General features: G+C 42.0%; 1 protein-coding gene across 1 annotated transcript in view; it reads right to left on the reverse strand.

Annotated features, from left to right (window-relative positions):
* The window catches only part of flrt1a (fibronectin leucine rich transmembrane protein 1a), a 181,279-nt gene extending 160,878 nt beyond the window's left edge, over nucleotides 1–20,401 (reverse strand). Inside the window, exon 1 of the mRNA XM_061963362.2 lies at nucleotides 20,038–20,401. The gene's annotated coding sequence lies outside the window, so the exon portion shown is untranslated. The remainder of the gene's footprint in view (nucleotides 1–20,037) is intronic.
* Between the last annotated feature and the right edge of the window lie 2,350 nt (nucleotides 20,402–22,751).

Below are 22,751 nucleotides of genomic sequence, written 5' to 3' on the forward strand. Positions count from 1 at the left end.
GTCCAGGGATGTATTTCCTGAGTTCCGATGTAATCATAGTAATATCGACTAGATACACTCCTGTACTGGGTATCATTACAGTGGATGTCCGGTGTAGATCCACCCATGGCATTTGTTTACATTGTGACACCGGTGAGCTATTGTATCCTTCTACAGTGTGTAGTGAAGAGACAAGGATTAGTGATTTAGAAGTACTTAAAGGGGAACATTATCACAATTTCAGAATTGTTAAAACCATTAAAAATCAGTTCCCAGTGGCTTATTATATTTTTCTAAGTTTTTTTCAAAATTTTACCCATCACGCAATATCCCTAAAAAAAGCTTCAAAGTGCCTGAATTTAACCATCGTTATAAACACTCGTCCATTTTCCTGTGACGTCACATAGTGAAGCCAACACAAACAAACATGGCGGAAAGAACAGCAAGCTATAGCGACATTAGCTCGGATTCAGACTCGGATTTCAGCGGCTTAAGCGATTCAACAGATTACGCATGTATTGAAACGGATGGTTGTAGTGTGGAGGCAGGTAGCGAAAACGAAATTGAAGAAGAAACTGAAGCTATTGAGCCATATCGGTTTGAGCCGTATGCAAGCGAAACCGACGAAAACGACACGACAGCCAGCGACACGGGAGAAAGCAAGGACGAATTTGGCGATCGCCTTCTAATCAACGATTGGTATGTGTTTGTTTGGCATTAAAGGAAACTAACAACTATGAACTAGGTTTACAGCATATGAAATACATTTGGCAACAACATGCACTTTGACAGTGCAGACAGCCCAATTTTCATCAATTAATATATTCTGCAGACATACCCTCATGTCAGCAGGCCAGGGAAGCTAGGGTCGACATTCTTCTCTTGATCATCTTGGGACGGTGTGAGCCAAGACATCCAGGGGGGGTTAGCTCGCTCGTCTGCGGGAACAAACTGCCGCCATTGCTTGCCGTGCTACCGAGTTCCTTTGTCCCTGAATTGCTCACACACTCCGGCAGATTCAATGGGGGTCTGGCGGCAGATTTCTTTGACTTTATCGTTGGAAATGCATCTGCTTTGAGTGTCGCAGGATATCCACACATTCTTGTCATCTCTGTCGTAGCATAGCTTTCGTCGGTAAAGTGTGCGGAACAAACGTCCAATTTCTTGCCACTTTCGCATCTTTGGGCCACTGGTGCAACTTGAATCTGTCCCTGTTCGTGTTGTTACACCCTCCGACAACACACCGACGAGGCATGATGTCTCCAAGGTACGGAAAACAGTCGAAAAAACGGAAAATAACAGAGCTGTTTTGATCCGGTGTTTGAGAAAATGGCGGATTGCTTCCCGATGCGACGTCACGTTGTGACGTCATCGCTCCGAGAGCGAATATTTAATTCGCCAAAATTCACCCATTTAGAGTTCGGAAATCAGTTAAAAAAATATATGGTCTTTTTTCTGCAACATCAAGGTATATATTGACGCTTACATAGGTCTGGTGATAATGTTCCCCTTTAAAACACTGCAGATTGCAGATGGATGTTAGCTGCTAACTATCTAGCCATGTCTTAAATCACCTCTTCCTGAGGGTGTTTCAGTGTTATAACTTCACCTTTATCTTGAACTAAAAGTTAAACTTTCTTCTGTTGATTCTTAGTTTGTTTTCTTTTAATTTGAATCAATCAAAATGTTAAGATGATCAAATTTGATCAAAAGACTGGAGGGTTGTGACATTTTTGTCATCTATTGACTGGCTCATTAACTGCTCGTTGAGGACAGTGCTTTTACCTCAGAATCTCCAAGACACAAGAAAAGCCTCCAATAACACCGGAAAAGTGGCTAGATTTGTCGATAGTAGCTTTTTCTGTTTTTTAAGTCGTCAAGTTGGCAACGCTGAATAGCTCGCATATCAAACTGGATATCCGGTCGCATGGGTTTATCCTTAACAACCCGAGTTACTACATTGCATATATACTTTCAATATGTATATAAAATGTTGTTAGAGGTTTTTGGAGTTTTTTAAGAAGGCTTTAAAGGGGACGAGATGAATCCCAATAGCTGCATTCTTAGCCACCTCTTGTTCGTGTTTCTTTGCGATTTACAATGCATAGAAAATGAAAGACATACAGTATGTGTTCTTGTCTTTTTTATAGGTACTGTGAATCACAGGCAACCCCCCCCCCCCATCCCCAAAACAAAAAATGTAGTTCCCTTTTAAATTAAATAATACGTTTATATATTGTTTCAGAATCGTCCACATCCCAATCAAGATGTATCTAAGATTCCATCATTTCCCCCAACTATTTGTGACTGTTAATAAACTGTTGTTTTACGCAAATAATGATCAAGGAAGTAAACATGTGAAGTACAGCAATGTTTTTCAACCTTTTTTGAGCCAAGGCACATTTTTTGCGTTGAAAAAATCCAGAGGCAAACCACCAGCAGAAATCATTAAAAAACGAAACTCAGTTGACAGTAAAAAGTTGTTGCTGCAATTGTTGGATATGAATTTAAACCATAATCAACCATTCATCAATATAGCTCTTGTCTCAAAGTAGGTGTACTGTCACGACCTGTCACATCACGCCCTGACTTATTTTGAGGTTTTGGACGTTTTCCTGTGTGTAGTGTTTTAGTTCTTGTCTTGCGCTCCTATTTTAGTGGCTTTTTCTCTTTTTTTGGTATTTCCCTGGAGCAGTTGCATGTCTTCCTTTGAGCGATATTTCCCGCATCTACTTTGTTTTAGCAATCAAGAATATTTCAGTTGTTTTTATCCTTCTTTGTGGGGACATTGTTGATTGTCATGTCATGTTCGGATGTATTTTGTGGACGCCATCTTTGCTCCACAGTAAGTCTTTGCTGTCATCCAGCATTCTGTTTTTGTTTACTTTGTAGCCAGTTCAGTTTTAGTTTCGTTCTGCATTGCCTTCCCTAAGCTTCAATGCCTTTTCTTAGGGGCACTCACATTTTGTTTATTATTGGTTTAAGCATTAGACACCTTTTTACCTGCACGCTGCCTCCCGCTGTTTCCCACATCTACAAAGCAATTAGCTACCGGCTGCCACCTACTGATATGGAAGAGTATTACACGGTTACTCTGCCGAGCTCTAGACAGCACCGACACTCAACAACAACACATAATTGGCAGACTATAATTACTGGTTTGCAAACAATATTTTTAACCCAAATAGGTGAAATTAGATAAACTCCCACGGCATGGCAGCCTTGCTATTTATTTGCTCATGAAGGATTTAGCATTGCTGATAAAGACCCTCCCAATCTTCCAAATAACCAGCACTCGTAAAAGTCACGTCTGCTGCACATGATGACAGCAGGTTTACAATAAATGTCTGAATAAATCTATGAAAGGCAGCCTTACCGAGTCCTCTGCATTGAAATATACTAATAGGGGCACAAAATGCAGCATGTGGAAGAGGAAGCGTTTGGCTTGCATAAAAATGACGCTATTAGGTATTTATCATCAGGAAGAGAGAATTTATGGTGTGAAAAAGAGATATTTTGTGAAAAGAGATGGTGCTCTTTTGGCTGAAGGTCTAGCTGAACCTCATATATAGTTCAATAAGCTGTTTACCCTGCAAACGTGCAGCAGATGAATTTGTCGCCAAGGTCTAATATGGAGGCTGTCCAGCTCAGCATAGACGCCTTTAGCAAGGGTACCAACACTAAAGGCTTCACTGGCCTTCCTTCTCGCTCTTCCCGTGCTCATCTATCACTCCAAGACTTTCAAGCAGAGCAGAAGAGAGCAGTTGTGTTTCTGCTGCTGCTGCTGCGTAGGACACAAGAACAACTCTCACTGAAATTGTTAAATCAATGAATGCAAAACGCCACGAAAATAGACAAGCCATGAGAATCAATACACGATGACAAACATTTTCCAAGAATCAGATGTCTTTTGGTGAAGAGGCGAAAAATATTGGTTTTCAAATCATTCCGTAAATCAGAAAGCACACATGTGTGAGCTACTTTGCAAACTTTATTGCACCTGACACCAGTACTCACCTTAAAGCTAACGTCACTGTCTAATTTGCGGAATATAATTGTACAAGGGCTTCACGGTGGCAGAGGGGTTAGTGCATCTGCCTCACAATACGAAGGTCCTGAGTAGTCTTGGGTTCAATCCCGGGCTCGGGATCTTTCTGTGTGGAGTTTGCATGTTCTCCCCGTGACTGCGTGGGTTCCCTCCGGGTACTCCGGCTTCCTCCCACCTCCAAAGACATGCACCTGGGGATAAGTTGATTGGCAACACTAAATTGGCCCTAGTGTGTGAATGTGAGTGTGAATGTTGTCTGTCTATCTGTGTTGGCCCTGCGATGAGGTGGCGACTTGTCTAGGGTGTACCCCGCCTTCCGCCCGATTGTAGCTGAGATAGGCTCCAGCGCCCCCCGCGACCCCAAAGGGAATAAGCGGTAGAAAATGGATGGATGGATGGATAATTGTACAAGACGCATGTGCACATCAACAAAAAAGGCTCAAAATATGAAAAAATATACATGTAAATATATAAATGTAAAGACAAATCTTTGTGTTATTATTAGTTATTAGTATCAACATTTCAGTTTATTCTCATTACAGTATGCATTTTTGCGCCATTTTTCAATGTTTGCAGTTTTTTTCTTCTTTATGTTAAGTCCACACTGTAATACGGGTAGGAATGTTCAGAACACTTTTCCACTTTGCATCAGTCCATCTTAGATGAGCTCGGGCCCAACGAAGTCGGCAGCGTTTTTGGGTGTTGTTGATAAATGGCTTTTGCTTTGCATAGTAGAGTTTTAACTTGCACTTACAGATGTAACGACAAACTGTAGTTACTGACAGTGTTTTTTCTGAGTTGTTCCTGAGCCTATGTGGTGATATCCTTTACACATTGATGTCGCTTTTTGATGCAGTATCGCCTGAGGGATCGAAGGTCCGTAATATCATCGCTTACGTGCAGTGATTTCTCCAGATTCTCTGAACCTTTTGATGATAGTACGGACCGTAGATGGTGAAATGCCTAAATTCCTTGCAATAGCTCGTTGAGAAATGTTGTTCTTAAACTGTTCAACAATTTTCTCACAAAGTGGTGACCCTCGCCCCATCCTTGTTTGTGAATGACTGAGCATTTCATGCTTTTATACTCAATCATGGCACCTACCTGTTCCAAATGAGCCTGTTCACCTGTGGGATGTTCCAAACTAGTGTTTTAATGAGCATTCTTCAACTTTCTCTGTCTTTTTTGCCACTTGTGTCAGCTTTTTTTAAACATGTTGCAGGCATCAAATTCCAAATGAACTAATATTTGCAAAAAATGACAACGTTTTCCAGTTCGAACATTAAGTATCTTGTCTTTGCAGTCTATTCAATTGAATAGAGGTTGAAAAGGAGTTGCGCCGATCAGAGTTTTATGCTGCCGATTATGATACATTCATCCATGAGTGATATCGACTGATACCGGTATTGATACCAATCACATAAAAAACTGTACATATTTACATGTAGTTATGGTGAGTGCTATTGGCAGTGTAAGAATATCAACATATTAATGTACTAGCTCCCTATTCTCTTTTATTACATACAGCTGATACGGGGGCCAAGGAAGCATGGGAGTGGTTTGTAGGAGTTAAATGAAAAACAATCGTCTTTTCCACAAGTCAAGTCAGGTCAAGTCATTGCTGCCACAGACGTGCCCGCCTGTGGAAATTAATGGATGGCAAGGGGGCGTTCCACTGAGTTAATGTCAGTGTTTACTTTATTAAATGGTTATGCGTTGATTTGCGAGGACTTGTAAAAATCTGCGCTATTTCGCTGCTGGGCAGAACCGCAACAGAACGGCGGTGGGCATTGCCGAACGGCAGATGGCAGTGCTGTTCCGTGGCGGCTACGTTTCGCCGCTGTTCTGCATTCTGTAGAAATCAGGGGTTAATGTATGTGCCATGTACAAAAATGCTGACACACACAAGCTTAGCAGTTAGCTTAGCTATTAGCATGCCTGCTACTGGCTTGCTCTTGTGTGCAACATGTTCAGCCTTCACTCTTCCAGTGATAATAATACATGATCATGATCATCAAGATACTAAGAAATGCAGTTTATTTGCCGCTCTGGCTTCCTCCCACCTCCAAAGACATGCACCTGGGGATAGGTTGATTGGCACCACTAAATTGGCCCAGTGTGTGAAAGTGAGTGTGAATGTTGTCTGTCTATCTATGTTGGCCCTGTGATGAGGTGGCGACTTGTCCAGGGTGTACACCGCCTTCCGCCCGGTTGTAGCTGAGATAGGCTCCAGCGCCCCCCGCGACCACGAAGGGAATAAGCGATAGAAAATGGATGAATGGATGGAGGTGATTAATAACTTAGGGGAGTGGCTCCACATTGTGTATGGAGACAGTCTCAGACAGATAATTAGCTGCTAGGGGACTAAAAATAAATACAGTGTCAGCCAGAAGGGATTGGCTTTTGTGATTGACATTAAAAGCCATTAATTGGCAATGGCCATCAAATAGTTTTTCCCATAAGAAAACTTGCTTCGGGTAAAGTATGTTTTGACTAACAACGTCACTTTTGAAACATATTATCGACATTAACCGAGGTACCATAGAGTTACTGTGTAGCAGTGACGTGCGGTCACTTTCAATGATGGCAGGTGAGGCAGGGCCTCACCTGCCATCATGGAAAGAAAAAAAATGTAAAAAGAAAAAAAAAAAATTAAATTGTTATATGTATTCAGTGATTATACTATAAAGTTATTTTCCATTTAACTTCACGAGTTTTAGATTATTTTTATTCAAAATCGCTGAATTTTCACATTTGCCGTTCAAATACTGAGAAGAGACGGTGCGGTGATCAGCAGCCAGTTGAGGCACGTCACTCAGTTGTGCCTCAACATGGATTGCGGACTCGGCTAACTGCTGGCCTGCTGTGCAATGAGACCATATTGCTATATGAACTATATTATACATTTCCATAGTTTAGTTAGCTGAGGTATATAATGTACAGTGTATTTTGTCAACAACTGTATGTGTGTAAAGTATTTCTTGTGCTGAGCAATCATAAAACTGCTGCGAAGACGCACTGTGTGAGGCTCGCAGTAATCCCGCCTCCTGGTGCCGGTTAATGCACCCCCGCAGCAGAATGCACCCCCCGACGTGAGCGCCACACCAACCAAAGCCCACACCCAAACCCTCCACGTGCAAGACCGAATCCACCCAAAAAAAGTCACTTAACAAGAAGCCAAAAAGTGCAAAAACAACAATGCTCGCGTCAGAGGAGCCGTGAACGACTGCAGGGACACAACATTAGGTACACCTGCAGACTGCAGCACGGATTTCATATTTCATTCATTCACAACTCCTCCAACACAAACACCACTGTTCCCGCATTTATAAGTAAAGGTAAGACCATAATAACGTTTTTTTAATTAAATGTGCTTTTTTGTGTGCTACAGTTTGTATGTGTAAAGTTAAAGTTAAGTTAAAGTACCAATGATTGTCACACACACTAGGTGTGGTGAAATTTGTCCTCTGCATTTGACCCATCCCTTGATCACCCCCTGGGAGGTGAGGGGAGCAGTGGGCAGCAGCGGCGCCACGCCCGGGAATCATTTTTGGTGATTTAACCCCCAATTCCAACCCTTGATGCTGAGTGCCAAGCAGGGAAGAATGCTGGTATGAGCTTTTAAACATAACCTGTTAACTGCTGCCAATCAAATGGTGAATAAGATACTCTTTAGGGTTCATATGTTTGTAAATCTGACTGTGATGAAGTCAGTGCCTCACCAGCCATGAACCTCACCGCACGTCACTGCTGTGTAGTATGCATTCAAGTGTGTAGGGCTGGGCGATATGGCTTTTTTTTAATATCGCGATATTTTAAGGCCATATTGCGATACACGATATATATCTCGATATTTTGCCTTAGCCTTGAATGAACACTTGATGCATATAATCACAGCAGTACGATGATTCTATGTGTCTACATTAAAACATTCTTCTTCATACTGCATTAATATATGCTACTTTTAAACTTTCATGCAGAGAAAGAAATCACAACTAACAAAATCACTATTTTTTTCATACGGTGTTGATCTGGAAATGTTTGCCTCGGCATTTTGATGGTGTGGACGTGTGGCACCGAATGGAGATATTGACGTGCGGAGTAAGCACTCTTCATTGTCTAGCGGGTGACTTTTCAAATGATGCTACATATTAGCAGTGTAGCCGAGTGTCCTGGGTTCGCCTATACAGTGTACTTACCTAATAAAATAATAAACGGGAGACATTAGAGCAGGTTCGGTAGCCACCGCCTCTTTAATGTCAACATCACACACCTCCTTCCACAGCCACACACACCCTACGTCACAGCCCTACGGCAACTCTGGAAGGACAAAACTCCTCCTCCTTACTTAACACACTCCGGTTACTTGGGACACCCTGAACTGTTTGTTATAGCAGTAATGCTACTTTTTATAGCAACGCTTTTGCCCCACACTTGACAAATTACGGTTGTCTGTTCGACATATTCCCACTTGAAGCCAAACCACCGCCAGACGATGGACCCCTGCTGTTTTTCTTGGGAATGAATTATTCCTCCATTTGTTACCAGATTTGCACCTTCTTTCTCTCATATCACCACTCGCACCACTCCGCTAGCATCACAGCTAACGTTAGCCATGCTGCTATCTCTCTGCTCGGGGAGGGCGTATACGTATGTGACGTATGACGTGACAGTATGTGACGTGTGTAAGAAGGTGCGCTTGCTGTCTGTGAGAAGGAGAGACAGGAAAGAGCGAGGAGAGCATGTAGTGTAATGCCCGCAGCTAAAAGCAACTGCGTGAGAACGTTTACTCGATATCACGATATAGTCATTTTCTATATATATCGCGATATATCGCGTATATCGATATATCGCCCAGCCCTATGTCCAAGCATGGCAACTAATTTTAAAACTTTGTCATACTCATGTATGTCACTTGAGACACGCATGAAGACAAGAACAGTGCCAGGTGCAGTGTGTAGAATGGGAAAGAAACATTCCAGAACAAATATGAACATTAGGTGACCCTCACAAAAGGTCCATAAAATTCCCCAAACAAACTCAGACATTGTTGATTAAAAGTTAGGTAAATATCTGCTTTGGCTGGAACAAAACAAGCAAATATTTTTTAATAACACTCTTAATTTGTCAATATGACCCCGAGAGGGACAAGCAGTAGAAAATAAATGGATGGTCAGGGTTTCTTAACCATAGGGACGGGGGCCTATTGTTGGGCCGTGTTACTTGTGGCAGTAATGACAATATCAAACAAACAGTATAAGTATGGGACTAAAGTCATAGAGGAGTTTCTTGAGCACAAAAAATATGACTAAAGCAGTGAAGCTGTGTGTATGTATACAAATATATATACATATATGTATACTATTTTTTTATTTTATTTTACTTCAACATAATTGTATGTACATTTATTTTTCATCAGTTTTTATGAGTCCCTTCTTCTGCAGTATATTTGATTAGTATTTATTTTTGCAATCAGCCTGACCTAAGCGTTGATTATAATCTTTGTGATTAACACCTGGTTAGTAAGTAGGTTAGATATAATTATCAGATACAATGAAAAGTGTCAATAGTTAATATTTGTGTGGGCTCCCAGCCCCATTGTAGTAAAAAGGTTGGCCACCAAAGTCAAAAAGGTTAAGAACCCCTGGTCTACTGTATGTTGTATTCAATTAGCTAGAATATGCTCCAGCTACCTATGCCTAAACAGGATGGATGATGGATGGATGAACGGATTGATGGATTGATAATAGGAGTCACTAAAAACAGCCATGTTTTAGTAGTCCTGGTTACAAAGGCCAGTTGAGTTGGCTCTGCTGACATGTATTACTGACAAGAAGTTCACATATTCCCAGTGTGAAAGAAACCTTCTGACAGAAAGTGGCCAACTTGCCAGGTTTAAACTGTTCCATCATATGTATAGTTTGGTTATTTTACAGAAAAACTGACAATAAAGGTAAGTGTAAAGAGGTTTCAAGCATACGTGTAAGTGGAATTGTGTCCTTGCTAAAACTTCCAAGCGCCTTTGCCTTGTCTGTATTGTTGACAAACGGCTGAATGAGTCAAAGATCAGGATAAAGTGATTTGGACATCAGTCAAAAATCAATATCATCAATAAGCCAAGTGTCTAAGTAGACTTGTGATGCATTCACACCCAATTGAAAGGAGAGTGGATATATTCCCTTGTAACAACAGAGTGTAAATTGCTAAGTACGTGAGGGCCTTGCAAGCTGGGCATTATTAAAAGTAAGCCCCAATTTATTGCTTACGTTCTCCCTACGTATAACCTCACTTACTGCATTGCTGATTACCAAGCACATCAATCATCTGATATTGATTGAATTAATTTAAATGTTTTTATGCAAGGCTGTAATAAACAAAGCTGTTGAGCACAAACATGTGCACCATTAAAGGGGCCCTACTTTGCAAAAAAAACTTTTTTATCTGATAGTACCTGCTTATGTGTATTTGGGATCTGCATAAGCCTTGACAATTTGAAATCAAACCGTGAAAGCATCAAAGATATTTATAAAACAATCATGCCTTTCTTTCTACTTCCTCCAAACGGTCGCTTGGAATTTTGTTCAAGTGTGACGTCAGTGGATTATCCCTATAAGGTAGAGATTTAACAAAACATCTTTGCACAAGTCAGCCTATTTTAATTCATGTAACTTCGGCTGTGCCACGACATCTTCTCCACGATGAAACCCAATGAAGAAAAATTATCTTCAGTTTGTTTACTTTAACCAGCACAAGTCACTACACCTACTTTCAGTCTCATCTTGTCAGGACTTGGTCCTTGGGGTTTGTTTTCCCGGAAGGCAACGGAAAGTTGGCGCGGGCAAGGCGTGAATGTGAGTACATATTTATTGTTAACGTTCAAAAAAGGAATCAAACAAAAGGCGCGCACAAGGGCGGAGGTACAAAACTTGGCTAATGAAAACAAAAGACTTGCACAAAGGCAAAAAGCTATAAACATGAAACAAAAACTTACTTGGCATGGGACTGTGAACAAGGCATGAAGCAGAGTGATGATAACGGGTGATGTTGCCAGGCAGACTAACTGAAAACAATGGACTTAAATACTACAAACATGATTGACAACAGGTGTGTGAGACCGAACGTGAAAACAGGTGCAACTAATCGGTCGTCATGGTGACAAAAAAAGAGTGCACAAATAGTCCAAAAACAAAACCGAACATTACTAAAACAAAACATGATCACACAGACATGACACATTTGAAGCCTAGTACCAACCTCGTCATGTCTGTTGTGTCCTGAGCAAGACACTTCACCCTTGCTCCTGATGGGTGCTGGTTAGCGCCTTGCATGGCAGCTCCCTCCATCAGTGTGTGAATGTGTGTGTGAATGGGTAAATGTGGAAGTAGTGTCAAAGCGCTTTGAGTACCTTGAAGGTAGAAAAGCGCTATACAAGTACAACCCATTTATCATTTATTTATTAAGTAAAAAGTGCCTTACTTTTAACTTTTTATGATTCCTGGCATTGTGCCTATATCCGTGAAGTCGTTTTGAGCGTGTGTGCGCTGCAACAACCACACACCTTCACAAAAAGATGGATTTTCCGGAAAAACTTTGTTTAATGGCGGGCTCGGTGACTACTATTTGTAGCAATGGAGGAAACAATGAAACAGTAAGTAATAACAGTAGGTTAGAAATGTGTTGTGCAGCTATCTTAGCCTTCTAAGGTGAGACAATACCATCACAAATAATGATCCTCCTAAAAACTACTTACAAACCCTGTTTCCATTTGAGTTGGGAAATTGTGTTGGATGTAAATATAAACGGAATACAATAATTTGCAAATCCTTTTCAACCCATATTCAATTGAATGCACTACAAAGACAACATATTTGATGTTCAAATTTTTGGCAAATAATAATTAACTTAGAATTTCATGGCTGCAACACGTGCCAAAGTAGTTGGGAAAGGGCATGTCCGCCACTGTGTTACAACACCTTTTCTTTTAACAACACTCCGTAAACGTTTGGGAACTGAGGAGACACATTTTTTAAGCTTCTCAGGTGGAATTCTTTCCCATTCTTGCTTGATGTACAGCTTAAGTTGTTCAACAGTCCGGGGGTCTCCGTTGTGGTATTTTAGGCTTCATAATGCGCCACACATTTTCAATGGGAGACAGGTCTGGACTACAGGCAGGCCAGTCTAGTACTCGCACTCTTTTACTATGAAGCCACGTTGATGTAACACGTGGCGTGGCTTGGCATTGTCTTGCTGAAATAAGCAGGGGCGTCCATGGTAACGTTGCTTGGATGGCAACATATGTTGCTCCAAAACCTGTATGTACCTTTCAGCATTAATGGCCCCTTCACAGATGTGTAAGTTACCCATGTCTTGGGCACTAATACACCCCCATACCATCACACATGCTGGCTTTTCAACTTTGCGCCTATAACAATCCGGATGGTTCTTTTCCTCTTTGGTCCGGAGGACACAACGTCCACAGTTTCCAAAAACAATGTGAAATGTGGACTTGTCAGACCACAGAACACTTTTCCACTTTGTATCAGTCCATCTTAGATGAGCTCAGGCCCAGCAAAGCTGACGGCGTTTCTGGGTGTTGTTGATAAACGTTTTTTGCCTTGCATAGGAGACTTTTAACTTGCACTTACAGATGTAGCGACCAACTGTAGTTACTGACAGTGGGTTTCTGAAGTGTTCCTGAGCCCATGTGGTGATATCCTTTACACACTGATGTCGCTTGTTGATGCAGTACAGCCTGAGGGATCGAAGATCACGGGCTTAGCTGCTTACGTGCAGTGATTTCTCCAGATTCTCTGAACCCTTTGATGATATTACGGACCGTAGATGATGAAATCCTTAAATTCCTTGCAATAGCTGGTTGAGAAACGTTTTTCTTAAACTGTTCAACAATTTGCTCACGCATTTGTTGACAAAGTGGTGACCCTCGCCCCATCCTTGTTTGTGAATGACTGAGCATTTCATGGAATCTACTTTTATACCCAATCATGGCACCCACCTGTTCCCAATTTTCCTGTTCACCTGTGGGATGTTCCAAATAAGTGTTTGATGAGCATTCATCAACTTTATCAGTATTTATTGCCACTTTTCCCAACTTCTTTGTCACGTGTTGTTGGCATCAAATTCTAAAGTTAATGATTATTTGCAAAAAAAAATGTTTATCAGTTTGAACATCAAATATGTTGTCTTTGTAGCATATTCAACTGAATATGGGTTGAAAATGATTCGCAAATCATTGTATTCCGTTTATATTTACATCTAACACAATTTCCCAACTCATATGGAAACGGGGTTTGTATTTTTGGATCAGTGCCGACCATGTTTGGCAATGGACCAGTTAGTAATATAGTCCGTTAATATGTTTGCGAGCCTCGTGAACGATTATGTAGCCGATAGCATTATTGTAATTAAGTTGTTAAAACATTTTCCTCCACATCATATTTGGGTTTTTTCAGTGGTGTAGTGGCACATTTGCATGTGTGTGAGAAACCCCAGCAGGGGACCCAGCAAGTTTAACAATTGGTTTTAACATACTGTGACTCACAATAGAATGAAAAAAAAAATCCCATATCAAATAAGTCTCACAATATGTGTCCCATAATTGGAAGTGTGTTTCCAAAAAGAAAAGCTGGAATTTAAAAGTGCTTTAAGTAAAATCCTGATTTGGGACATGCAGTTTTGTGTGTGTGTGTGTGTGTGTGTGTGTGTGTGTGTGCGTGTGTGTGTGTGTGTGTGTGTGTGTGTGTGTGTGTGTGTGTGTGTGTGTGTGTGTGTGTGTGTGTGTGTGTGTGTGTGTGTGTGTGTGTGTGTGTGTGTGTGTGTGTTTTGTGTGTGTGTGTTTTGTGTGTGTGTCTGTGTCTGTGTGTGTGTGTGTGTGTGTTTAATAACTATTGTTAAATTTTTTCACACAATACTGAAACTCTTGTCCAACGTCATTGAGGCCATATATATTAGAGTGGGATAGGGGACATAAACGTTTGTTTGTGAGCTGGAGTGCTAACATTACAGTTACATCCTTACAGCAACATCATGCCAGGTTAGCTTATTCGCTAAAGAAAAACTAAATGATCAAACACAAATGTTTACGTTGGTACATCTTTTAAAGGGAAAATACTTGAAATTAAGATACTTTAGACTAGTGGTCCCCAACCTTTTTGTAACTGTGGACCGATCAACGCTTGAAAATTATGTTGTTGTTTTTTGGGGGGGTTTTTTTGTCATAAAAAATACAATCATGCGTACTTACGGACTGTATCCCTGCAGACTGTATTGATCTATATTGAGATATAATGTAGGAACCAGAATATTAATAACAGAAAGAAACAACCCTTTTGTGTGAATGAGTGGTGCACTAATTGTAAGTGTATCTTGTGTTTTTTATGTTGATTTAATAAAAAAAATTAAAACTAAAAAATACAAAAATATATTTTTTTTTTATTTCTTGTGCGGTCCGGTACCAATCGATCCACGGACCGGTACCGGGTCGCGGCCCGGTGGTTGGGGACCACTGCTTTAGAGTACTCATTGCACATCTGGCATACAGGTGTTATTTCTTTAGTAATGTCCTTCAAGATTATTTCTATGATTACTGCTCTTTAGCAAAAGTGATTTTTAACTGTGAAAGTTTAGTTATTTTCTCATGTGAAGGCTGTGATATCATTTTTAGTTATTACTTTCAGAAATATGTGCCCTTTGTTGTGGCTAGATAAAGTCTATTTTACATTTTTGTGTGCCATCTTGGTCAGACGCTTCTCCCTCTTTTTTATTTATGTCCCGGCAAGAAATCTGCATTCAAAGAACTCTGGCTTATTAGTGATTCCCAGAACCCAAAAAAAGTCTGCGGGCTATAGAGCGTTTTCTATTTGGGCTCCAGTACTCTGGAATGCCCTCCCGGTAACAGTTAGAGATGCTACCTCAGTAGAAGCATTTAAGTTCCATCTTAAAACTAATTTTGTATACTCTAGCCTTTAAATAGAACCCCTTTTTAGACCAGTTGATCTGCCATTTCTTTTCTTTTCTCCTCTGCCCCCCTCTCCCTTGTGGAGGGGGGGCGGGGGGACACAGGTCCGGTGGCCATGGATGAAGTGCTGGCTGTCCAGAGTCGGGACCCAGGGTGGACCGCTCGCCTGTGCATCGGTTGGGAACATCTCTGCGCTGCTGACCCGTCTCCGCTCGAGATGGTTTCCTGCTGGCCCCACTATGGACTGGACTCTTACTATTGTGTTAGATCCACTATGGACTGGACTTTCACAATATTATGTCAGACCCACTCGACGTCCATTGCTTTCGGTCTCCCCTAGAGGGGGGGGTCACCCACATATGCGGTCCTCTCCAAGGTTTCTCATAGTCATTCACATCGACGTCCCACTGGGTTGTGAGTTTTTCCTTGCCCTTATGTGGGCTCTGTACCGCAGATGTTGTTGTGGCTTGTGCAGCCCTTTGAGACACTTGTGATTTAGGGCTATATAAATAAACATTGATTGAATGATTGATTGATTATTTATATTTGTTCATAAATAATTTTTTCTTTAGCAAATTTCTATATTATTAATACAGAGTGAAATTAAAACAGTTTCTTGCAACTTTCACTTTTTATCCCGCAAATATATTGGATTGGTAAATTGTTGTCAATGTTCAAAAAGGTTTCATTTAAAGTTTTCAATTTTGCCCATTGTTGATCATGTGATAACACGTCTTTCACTTATCTGTGCATTCTAAATAGTGAAAGACTGCTAGTATGAAGTGGCTAACAATGCAATTATATGGGAGTCATCCATTCCCCCTAAGAAACACTTTGAAAAAAAATACAAACACTGCCAACAATACTTCATTTACATGCCATGACCTGCATATTAACCAAGCTAAAGTGACATTGTTATGTAGGAACTAACACCAAAGAACTACTTTTCTGGCATAGTGACACATGGCCTTGCTCACTCTGCACCTCAAAACCACTAGCGAGTAGCCAGCTACTAGCTAGCTTGAGCCACTAATAAAGTTGGTTGTGACTTTGTCAAATTTTAAAATCCACACGCCACTGTTATGTTCTTTTTTGAAATGTTGAGCATAGCAACAAATTCTACCGTTGCCATGTGCCCAGGAAAGAAGCTATGGTAATGCTTAATTTGTCCAAAATACTGTAAATATCAAATAATATCATGAATGTGGCTGTTATTATGTACTTATAGCTAGAGGTGGGGAATTTTGGGGCACCTCACGATTCGATTACGATTCGAGGGCAACGATTCGGTTATAACTAGATTGTTTATAAATCTTTAATTATTATATTGTGTATTGATGATGTATCGTAAATTGTTATTATATATTTGAAATGTGGTCCTGAGTAGTCTTGGGTTCAATCCCGGGCTCGGGATCTTTCTGTGTGGAGTTTGCATGTTCTCCCCGTGACTGCGTGGGTTCCCTCCGGGTACTCCGGCTTCCTCCCACCTCCAAAGACATGCACCTGGGGATAAGTTGATTGGCAACACTAAATTGGCCCTAGTGTGTGGATGTGAGTGTGAATGTTGTCTGTCTATCTGTGTTGGCCCTGCGATGAGGTGGCGACTTGTCCAGGGTGTACCCCGCCTTCCGCCCGATTGTAGCTGAGATAGGCTCCAGCGCCCCCCGCGACCCCAAAGGGAATAAGCGGTAGAAAATGGATGGATGAATGTATATAGGTTTTAATAATACTAATATTATGTCTACATAATATATACATATATATATATATCCCACACAGTCACAGGGAGAACATGCAAACTCCCGAGCGCAGGATCGAACCCAGGACTACTCAGGACCTTTGTATTGTGAGGCACATGCACTAACCCCCGTGCCACCACGCCCTTACTTTACATAACATATGTAAATAGTTGATGTTTGGACATGTGTTCATTGATTTAAAACTCACCCACGTTCTACTCGTGATGCGTCGGAGAATCGATTTTTTTCCACCTCTATTCATAGCATGTAAATAAAAAAGGGTTGGAGGTTTTTGGAGCCTTTGTAGGCGGAATAAATTGTATTACCAGCAGTTTTTTGTTTACATTTAGAACGCACAGAAAATGGAATTTGAATTGAGATTGTGAGTGAGGAGCTCAAAGCAGAGCCGCTGCTCCTCTGCATCAAGAGGAGCCAGATGAGGTGGTTCGGTTCTTCCGAACGCCTCCCCTGGGGAGGTGTTTAGGACAAAGTAGCTGGGGAGAGGGAAGTTTGGGCTTCTCTGCTTATGCTGCTGCCCCCGCAAACCCACTTCGAAGAAGCAAAAGAAGATGAATGGATGAATAGATGGATGGATGGATGGATTGTCAGTGATGGGCAACATTTAAAAAAAGGGCAGTTCCCCTTTAAGATGCAAATAAAGCATATTTTGTTAGATTTAGGGTGAGAGAAGGGTTAGCCAAAGTTTGGCCCGGGGGCCTTTTGTGGCCTACAGTTTGAGTTTTGTTGGCCCACAGCGTATTGTCGAAATAAAATCAAACCAAATAATAGTAAAACATTTTTAAAAAGTTCGGAAATGAGTAACGTGAAACGAAAAAGCTGAAAATATGATGCTAATCACTATATATAATACACTTTGTAATTACAACACAAACCTGACAAAGTGCTGTGTTATGAGGACCTAATAAACACTGTTTCAATGTTGAATACTTGTGTTAAACAATGCCAAAGTGTCAAGTCATATAATTATAATATATCAAAATGGCCCCCTGCAAGCTTTGACTTTTCAGTATGTGGCCCTTAATGGAAAACGTTTGGACACCCTTAGTTAGAGTTGCAAGAAACACTTGCGACACGGATTAAAAATCCATAAAATCACAAGCGAATGTCAAGTTATTAAAAAAATAGAAGCCTTAAAACAATGCAACTTTTGAGCATGTTAGGCCACGACAATTACAAATGTCAATGTCAGGTTTGTGAAAAGGAAGCTTGAAGCGTGATCCCAGAATGCAGAGATGGTAGGTATATACAATTCATTTAATGAGCGCGGATGAGAACTTATGTAGCTAGAAAGGCCACAAAAAGGTCTACACAACAAACAACCCCCTGTCTTGAGAACCAGGGGCAGGCATAAGAAGCAATCTGATTGGCAACCAGCGACAGGTGTGTCCTGATTGCCAATCAGGGACAGGTGCGGGAGGCTGCGGTCAGGCCAGAGGTGAAATGGAGACCAAAAAACAAGAGCGCTGGAACAGAAACAACACCAAGCACAGGAATAGCAGCACGAGTCCATAACTGTCATGGAGGGTCATGACAATCAGCTGCTAGCAGGGGCCACAGTTTGTACCCCTTTCCAAAGAAGAGAAAGATTTTTTTGTTTTTGATGTCCATCCATCCATCCATCCATTTTCTACCGCTTATTCCCTTTGGGGTCGCGGGGGGCGCTGGAGCCTATCTCAGCTACAATCGGGCGGAAGGCGGGGTACACCCTAGACAAGTCGCCACCTCATCGCAGGGCCAACACAGATAGACAGACAACATTCACACTCACATCCACACACTAGGGCCAATTTAGTGTTGCCAATCAACCTATCCCCAGGTGCATGTCTTTGGAGGTGGGAGGAAGCCGGAGTACCCGGAGGGAACCCACGCAGTCACGGGGAGGACATGCAAACTCCACACAGAAAGATCCCGAGCCCGGGATTGAACCCAAGACTACTAGGGACCTTCGTATTGTGAGGCAGATGCACTAACCCCTCTGCCACCGTGAAGCCCTTTTTGATGTCATGAAAAAAATTGGGAGCCTCCTCTCAACAACGGAGCAAACAAAGGAAGATGAATGATGTTTGGATGGATGACATTTTTGTCATTAAAATGTCAGTTTTAAAGAATAGGGGACCTTTAAATCCACTTTCCAACCTTGCCACGGTCTGAGTGTTATTCTACGGGCTGCAAAGACACAGAGCGCCTAATGAGCGCGCATCTTTGTGTCTGCGGCTCTTCTCGCCACTGCACATCTCCCCTGCCTGCATATCTATTGATGTATGAATAAGGCATGTAAATCAATTCAGCAGCACTCCGCAGCGTGGCAGCTGAGGTGCAACATTTATTTTGTTTTTTCCCGAAGACGCCTGTAATCAGGCAAGGCTCACTCTCTCTCTCTCTCTCTCTGGCCTCCGCTCCGGTACATCCGAGGGTAGCCCATCCAAGAATATCTCATCCAACTTTTACAAGATGGATTCCTTTGGAGATGCCATCTGTTTAGTCTCGCGCCCATTCGCCATGAAGGTGAAGCTACGTTGCAGCAGGGCACTGCAGTCCCTTATTCACCTTTTATTCCCATTTCTCTTTGTGTGCGCAAACATCCGTCACCCCTCACATGATGTTGTCCGTGCACATAAATATATGCACCGTGCTTCATATGCATTGATGCAAAGTAAGACAAAGCAAGACTTTTACTATTGGTTACAGTTTTTGCTGCTTCAGCAAGCCCCTCCCCTGTTTATATGATTGATTGTTGATTTCATCTGTCAGTATCATAAAATCGGACAGTTTTACCATCTTAATGACAATTTAATGGTGAGAGGGAGAGGAGGCGTGGGGAAGGGGGGGTGATGCTGCAAGGCTGATTTATGCAGTCTTTCTGTGCACAAGTCTTGTCACAGCAATCAATGGGTACCTGGTGTTGGGGGCGTGGCTTACGGGGTGAGCCGCTTAACCAGAACCCATGTGACTGACTGAACTATTATTTATGTGTCTAAAGCTGTGACATGTGCAGGCACTGTTAAGTTACATTTTGATGAAGCCATGCTTCTTCTTTTTTTTTGTTAGAATGTAAATAACCAAGACTAGGCTAGAATCCAATGCCAGCTTAAAGCTGCATCCTCAATCAAGTGGCTGGCACAGGCAGAAACAGACGATTGTTGTTGGATTTTTTTTTTTTTGTCAGAACACAAAACAATGTGATGTATGCATCCCACGCACAATAATGTGTACATTTTAAAAGGGACGACGGCTGGGATTTGGGCATGCATGCACGTCAATCAAGCATTACCTACCCGGTCTGGGATGCAGGGATGCAGGCTGCACGGGTCCCTGGCGGTGCTGGCGGGCCAGGTGTGACCACAAGCCCGCCTTGTTGTAATCCAAAATGTTGTCTCCGGCTGGGTTGGCAAAGCTGGATATAGTCCGTGTGATGATGATGATGATGATGGTGATGGTGATGATGATGATGAGCGAGGCAGCGATGCTCCCTCCCGCCCTTCTCAACCTCCTCGATGCGGCACAGGACCGCCGATACTCGCTGGTACAAAACGTGCACGCCGGCCAACTTGCGCGCCTTTTTGATGGCAATTAGACGTCCGGGTCGGCCGTGCTCGCTCATGCGTGCACGTCTGCTTTATATAAAAAATAAAAAAATATATGCAGGCTTTCCACAGTCTGTCTGCACAAAGCAGAGGAGGGGGATACGCGGCTCCTGAGACGCAGCGTGCAGGCTTTCAAAGAGAGGAGACGGACTGAAGCGTGGAGAGAAGCTCTCTCCACCTCCTACATTTTTTTAAAAAAATTTTTAATATGCCTGCAGACAATTGCAGTTTTGTCAATGAATTGATACAAAAAAAACAAGCTGCACCGTGTTAGTGAAATCTAGTTTAACCAATCACTTTGATTTGACTCAATGGTGTCTGCACATCTGTCATATAGTCTCCAGGGGGATGTGCTCATGCGAGGCGGACGATACAGCAAATGTTGGTATCGTTCCGATGCCAAGTTTATGGACGACCAGTGTATAGCCGAGACCGATCACTTAAAGTACCAGGAAAATGGAAGAAAACAAGTTGTTTCTATATAGTGTTGTCCTGATACCAATATTTTGGTACCAGTACCGGTCCCAAAATCATTTCGATACTTTCGGTACTTTTCAGTACTTTTCTAAATAAAGGAGATCACAAAAAAATTGCATTATTGGCTTTGTTTGAACAAAAACATCTTAACATATGTTTCTTATTGCAAGTTTGTCCTTAAATAAAACCGGTACATTTCAGAGGCGGTATAGTACCGATTATGATTCATTAGTATCTCGATATTATATTAATACCGGTATACCGTAGTAAAGTGAAGTGAAGTGAATTATATTTATATAGCGCTTTTCTCTAGTGACTAAAAGCGCTTTTACATAGTGAAACACAATATCTCGGACTATGTTAAGGTAACGTGCGGAGTTCCCCAGGGTTCGGTTCTTGGCCCTGCACTCTTTAGTACTTACATGCTGCCGCTAGGCGACATCATACGCAAATACGGTGTTAGCTTTCACTGTTATGCTGATGACACCCAACTCTACATGCCCCTAAAGCTGACCAACACGCCGGATTGTAGTCAGCTGGAGGCGTGTCTTAATGAAATTAAACAATGGATGTCCGCTAACTTCTTGCAACTCAACGTTAAGAAAACGGAAATGCTGATTATCGGTTCTGCTAGACACCGACATTTATTTAATAATACCACCTTAACATTTGACAACCAAACAATTACGCAAGGCGACTCGGTAAAGAATCTGGATATTATCTACGACCCAACTCTCTCGTTTGAGTCACACATTAAGAGTGTTACTAAAACGGCCTTCTTTCATCTCCGTAATATCGCTAAAATTCGTTCTATTTTATCCACTAGCGACGCTGAGATCATTATTCATTATTCGTCTCGTCTCGATTACTGTAACGTATTATTTTCGGGTCTCCCTATATCTAGCATTAAAAGATTACAGTTGGTACAAAATGCAGCTGCTAGACTTTTGACAAGAACAAGAAAGTTTGATCATATTACGCCTATACTGGCTCACCTGCACTGGCTTCCTGTGCACTTAAGATGTGACTTTAAGATTTTACTACTTACGTATAAAATACTACACGGTCTAGCTCCGTCCTATCTTGTCGATTGCATTGTACCATATGTCCCGGCAAGAAATCTGCGTTCAAAAAACTCCGGCTTATTAGTGATTCCCAGAGCCCAAAAAAAGTCTGCGGGCTATAGAGCGTTTTCTATTCGGGCTCCAGTATTCTGGAATGCCCTCCCGGTAACAGTTAGAGATGCTACCTCAGTAGAAGCATTTAAGTCCCATCTAAAAACTAATTTGTATACTCTATCCCCTGGGTATCAAACTCTGGCCCGTGGGCCAAATTTGGCCCGCCGTGTAATTTCACTTGGCCCGTGAGGCGATATCAAATTAACATTAGAGCTGGCCCGTCGATCATATACAACAGCGGTGCCGCGGTACACCGCTAATTCTCATACTTGCCAAACCTCCCGGAAGACCCCAAATTTCAGTGCCCCTCCCGAGAATTGTAACATCCTCTTTTAGTCCAGCCCAACAAGTGCTGGCCCAGTTACATAATATGTACGGCTTTGACACGCACACAGAAGTGAATGCAACGCATACTTGATCTTCAGCCATACAGGTTACACTGAGGGTGCCAGTATAAAAAACTTTAACATTGTTAGAAATATACGCCACACTGTGAATCCACACCACACAAGGATGACAAACACATTTTGGGAGAACATCCGCACAGTAACACAACATAAACACAACAGAACAAATACCCAGAACCCTTTGTAGCACTTACTCTTCCGGGACGCTACAAGGTGTGTGTGTGTTTTGGAGGGGTTTGGGGGGTTTGGAGGTAGCGGGGGTGTATATTGTAGCGTCCAGGTGTTGTGCCGGATAATGCACCCCCGGCGTAGAATGCACCCCCTGACGGGAGTGTTATATCAA

This window comes from Nerophis lumbriciformis, linkage group LG09 (assembly GCF_033978685.3).
Source record: "Nerophis lumbriciformis linkage group LG09, RoL_Nlum_v2.1, whole genome shotgun sequence".
Taxonomy (NCBI): Eukaryota; Metazoa; Chordata; class Actinopteri; order Syngnathiformes; family Syngnathidae; genus Nerophis; species Nerophis lumbriciformis.